Source organism: Schistocerca gregaria, chromosome 5, assembly GCF_023897955.1.
Source record: "Schistocerca gregaria isolate iqSchGreg1 chromosome 5, iqSchGreg1.2, whole genome shotgun sequence".
NCBI lineage: Eukaryota > Metazoa > Arthropoda > Insecta > Orthoptera > Acrididae > Schistocerca > Schistocerca gregaria.
Window position 1 is genome coordinate 322,594,526 of NC_064924.1, and position 5,583 is coordinate 322,600,108.

Consider the following 5,583-nt stretch of genomic DNA (forward strand, 5'->3'; position numbering starts at 1 on the left):
GGGTCCCCACAATCTGCATTCTTTGGAACTCTATTAGGTCCTTCATTGAACGTCGATCGAACTCGTCCTCTGAATGCAAATGCCGAAGTGTGCACTACTCGTAAACAACCTGCACTGATACCTAGTCCGTACTGAACACGCACAGACCATCGCGACATGAGCCTTCGCTGTTGACCGTCAAACACATTCATCCCGTTACAACCACTGTTCACATTATTTTGCCTAGTCCCTTGTATGAGAATGGCAACGAGTGTTAACAGCGCCTGTATGCGAATATTATACGCACATGGCAATCACGGGATCTAGAGCAGCAATATCATCGACTGTAAAACCGCATTCTTTATAAACCACGATCCTGCCTTTTCAAATTCTCATACGTGTTGTTAGACTGCCATCTCTTACACGATAAATAAGGGAGATTCAAATATGATTTCAACCGGTGCATAGTACTCCCGTAATTATAGAATGTGGATGTCAATATTTTGCCTATCATGAGCCGTTGTGCTGAATGCTAATTTGCATATCCATGCATGTAGTACATCTCATCATAGTTTGATATTTGTGGCATGTTTGCTTCACGGTGCTGCAATATTAATAGCCACTAATGCTTGTTGCTGGTAAAAAAATGTCTGTCTGTTTCTCGCACTGCAAGTTTAGACATAGTCTCTCACTATAAGCCTGCACACAATACGTTTCTGAAGAGGCGCTGAAAGCGAAATGCTGTTAACGTTTTCGGACGGAAGCAAGTTTCAACCCATTATCAATTACAGCATAGCGCTGATGTACAAACAAGTCTTCAAGTATGTACTAGAGAGTGAGCAACAGAAGTGTGTACAACAAAGTCTCCAAGAGAGGTGAGAACAGAGTAATCTTCAGGGCAATTGAGACTGATCATTGGCAAACAGAATAGCCTGTCACGTAAGCTCTTGTTCAACTGACAACCAATTAAATGATGTCAATCCCACTGCACTGCTTGCCTCTGATTCTATTTTTCGATGGACACGTTATAATCTCATTGTCTTATGTCATTCACGTTTGTCCCTGTTTTGAGCTTCAGTTTCTTCGTTACAAACAGTAACTGAAATTGTGTTTGCATTACTCTAACTATATCCGTTTCCTGACATATGGAGCAGTGTATGAATCGTACTTTCGACTACCCACCCTCTGGAGCAACATTATATAGCCATAGTAAGCATTGTGGCGTTCAACAACATTTGATGTATGTCCTCGCAGTGACACTGTCGAGGAGACAGCTACTGTCTCCGTGGTTTGGATAGGCAGCATGTATCTCGCTACGTTCCCAGTCAGCAAAAAAATACAAACCACTTGAGTTAAATACATCTCACCTTAATTTATGTGATTAACAAATTCACTGGAGTGTTTTACCATTCTAATATGCACAGAGAGATATGTCGAAAACGCTGACTAGCAGATAATTCACTCTGTGATCAGCCAAACGTAGTCCGTGCGTACAGTCACAGTGCAAAGCAGCAACAAATGAATGTCAAATGGACAAACGATGACTGTGACAATTTAATGGTGTGTCAAACAAAGAGACCACCGACAGCTAGCAGCAGTTGTGTTTAACGGTGGTTTAAACGCTCATCCGACCAAAAGTGAAGTCTTGTTATAGGACCACATTCAGGTTAACTGTCGGAAATCCTAACGGCAAACAGCATCAACCATGTGGGCTGGACGGCGGCATAGAAAAGGCTTTCGTACTGACACACACGCCTAGGGATTTGAGGCTTATCTAGATCTGTGCTTACGTCATCACGTACGTAGATATCTGTTAACTGATAATCTGTTTGCAATTTTAACTGCACAAAATAATTGACAGTTTAACTGACTGCTGGAGATCTCAGAGGCAATTGTTTATGTCTACTTGGATTTTGCAATTACTAGAAGTCAAGCCAGGTGCTAAAAGTACGACCCTGATATGGGCAGACAGACATCAAAGTTACAGAGGTAATCTGTCTGCACCTCACTTCGATGCACACACAAAGTGTAATATGTGTTCCTACAGAATCCAAGAGGAGTATCAGTTACAGCAGCAGTATGGCACTGGGCAGTCTGGCGAACAATGTGTTGAATAAGCTCTTTCTTATCAGTGGTGTCATATTACAGATGAAACAGTTGCACGTGTCGTATTTTGCTGACACCAGCGTCAACAGTTCTTTATCTACAAGGCCATTCCAGGAATCATGACATCCAGCACACGCCAAGGTCACGAAGAGGAGGAGTGGGGCCTCCTCCAGCCCCGTGCTCTACACTTCTGCAAACTTTGCACTCCCCATTCTGCACCCTCCCTTCCATGTGCTTCCACGTGCATCGTGCCTCCACATCAGAAACATCATGATACTATAATTAATATGTATATAGTATTACATATGCTGTAATTGTTTAAAATACCACTCCAAGTATGAAAGTATTGATGTACGTGTAATCATCATCATGTTTTGTTGCTCGGCTGGTTGTAGATTAAATCTATGCACACCACTCTTTCACTGCGCTTGGGACTTGACAGTGACAATGACTGATAAAGACATTGTCTCTGATAATAAATATATTGAAGCATCTTGCTATTGTTGCTGTGAAATTCTAGGAATTGTGATGAGAATATTGTTGGTAACTATGTTCACCGTTTATGAGAGAAACGTCGAAGAGTAAGGCTGTCGAGACGTATCATATCAACGTTCCCTGCTCCGGTTCAGTGTAAGTATTAACGCCGATGGTGAAGAGTAGGAGGAAAAAAAGCAAATAAACTTTGCTAACAATGCATGTCTACCTTGTCGGTGAGGTAAAGTCGCTGCAGCAGCAGGCATCTAACATGGATTTTCCACCAAAACTACTGTTCGAGCATCATTGTGTGTAGGCGTGCAGTTGTCGCTGTGATATCGAACAGGGAGTTCCATTCAGTGGTAGTATTTCAAAACATTCGATTTAATGACGTTAAAGTAGTGTTAATAATGGATTAATCGCGTCAGCTATGCGATGTGTCACTGCAGATTTCGGCCTTGTTCCAAAGAAACATTTACTCTCTCTCGATGAAAATGGATAAAATACAATCACTGTAGGGAACTTCCCTGATGCAGTTAACATATTTAACAACAGAGAGTGCACAAATCTACAGGAACAGACCTTTAAGAGGGTAATGAATGCTAGCTATGCAACACAGCATGAGGCAGTGTGTCGCAAAGTTGACTGTCATAGTCCCGTCGATTCTATGACATATTGTGGAGTAACTTTGTTGAGTTAGCTCGTCAAACTCCGCAGCCATCGGAACAAACTATAGCTCAACTCTACGATACAAACTGGGCATCGATGGAAGTGGAAGCATATGATTCAACATTACTAGATGTGGGCACACGACGATCTTGCAGATGGAAACCTTAAGAGGAAGACGAATCGATCATTACTTCCCGATATTACACGTGCTTTGGTTATTGGGTCTTCGGGCTGTAGGAAAATACTGGCATTAGTGCGTATGTTAAGAAGTTTTTCATCTAGTTAATAGGATGTCAACAAGCATACGTTGTGCTGCGGTAAAAACGAACATGATTCAGCTGGCCAGACGACATATTTTCATTGAACCAGCGCCGAATTTGATAATGCACTGTAATCATGACTGACTATGATATTGGGTCAACAGTAGATCACTTAGAGGTTATCTGTTGCAGAGGCCATGTTTGGCAATGTGTGCTGAACGAAGCGCTGCAATGGAACTGTAATTTGAGACCAGATCTGCCACAGCTCGCTTTCCTATCATGCTTTACAGAGTATGGAAGAAGCACACCATCACCTTATGTGATAAGGCGTGGACCTACAAACCTAATCGTGGCTTTTCTTTTTTCCTTTTGGGGGCATTAGTTTCCTAACTGATCTGGTCCGCCACGAAATCCACTCCTGTGCCTAACGCTACATTTCAAAGTAGCGCTTGTAGCGAACCTCATAATTATTGGTTAGATATACTGAGATGTCTTCGTTTTCCCATTGTTTTTACACTGTACATCTTCACTTAGTGCCTTGTAAGTTAATTCCCAGAAGCTTTAAGAATTCTCGTATTTTCTTATCGCTTCTTGGTGTTAGACGTTTCGAACTGATTCTTTCCTCGACGATTTTGCAGAGAAACTCCTCATTACTATCAGTCCACGTAATTATCAAAACCCTTCCATAGCATCGCATCTGAAACGCTTCAGTTCATTTCTTTTCCAGTTTTCCCACAATTCATGATTCACTTCCACAGAATGCTGTGCACCAAATGTACGTCCATAGAAATTTCGTTCTCAAATTAAGATAGATGTGTGATACTAGTAGTGTTCGTTTGGCTAAAAATACCTTCTTTGTCTGTAGTAGTCTGTTTTTATGTTTTTCTGCTTCGTCCATCACGTGATAGCTTGCTACCAGAATAGGAGACGTCCATGACTTTGTCTACTTCGTAGCTCCCTGTTTTGACGTTAAGTTACTCGCTAATCACTTTTCTGCAACCCCTCATTACTTTCGACGTTCTTCGGTTTACCCTAAATCGATATTTTCTATTATGCAAACCGCTCATTCCATTCATAATGCCCTGAAGCTTTCTCTCTCTAACTGAAGGTAACAAAGGCATCAGACAGTCTTGTTATTGATACCCATTCATCTTGTACTTCAACATTTATTTCCGTCACTGCTTCTTCGATGTCGAGAATGACCAGTGTGGGAGGAAGACTGTATCCGTGTCTTACACCCTTGTTAGTGCTAGAATATCGTTTTGGCCTTCCACTCTTGATGTTTCCTAATGGTGCTTCGTTCAAATGGTTCTGAACACTATGGGACTTAACTGTTGCAGTCATCAGTCCCCTAGAACTTACAACTACTTAAACTAACCTATGGACAGCACACACATCCACGCCCGAGGCAGGATTCAAACCTGCGACCTTAGCGGTCGCGCGCTTCCAGACTGTAGCGCCTAGAACCGCTAGGCCAACTTCGCCGGCCCTAATGGTGCTTATTTTGATTAAATTATAACCGTCTTTCCGTATTGGTTAGCAGCGCGGGGTAGCCGTGCGGTCTGGGGCGCCTTGTGTCCTCCCTCGGGCATGGGTGTTTGTGTCGTCCTTAGCGTAAGTTAGTTTAAGTTACAGTAAGTAATGTGTAAGCTTAGAGACCCATGAACTCGGTCGTTTGGTCCGATAAGACCTTACCACAAGTTTCCAAAAATTTCCCTATTGATAATACCAAGTTTTCAAACAGTTTCTAACATCGTAGAACAGTGTGCATTACCGAACGCTTGTTCAATCTTATGAATGTGCCTCGATTCCTCGTAAGTCTTGCTTCAGTTACCAAACTCAACCTCACAAATGCCGCCTTGATTTTACTTGCCCTAAAATCAAGTTTATCATCATCTACACGTGCATAATTTTCGCTCAAATTCTTTAGTTAATTTTTTGCGTCAGAATGTTGGATGCAAGGGCTGTTAAGTTGATAGGACGAGAGTTCTTGCAGTTATCTCCTCTTGTCATCTTTTCATAAAGTCTGACAATACTTGTCCAAACTCATAGATTCTGCCTACCAACGTGAACAGCAATTTAGCTACAACTTACC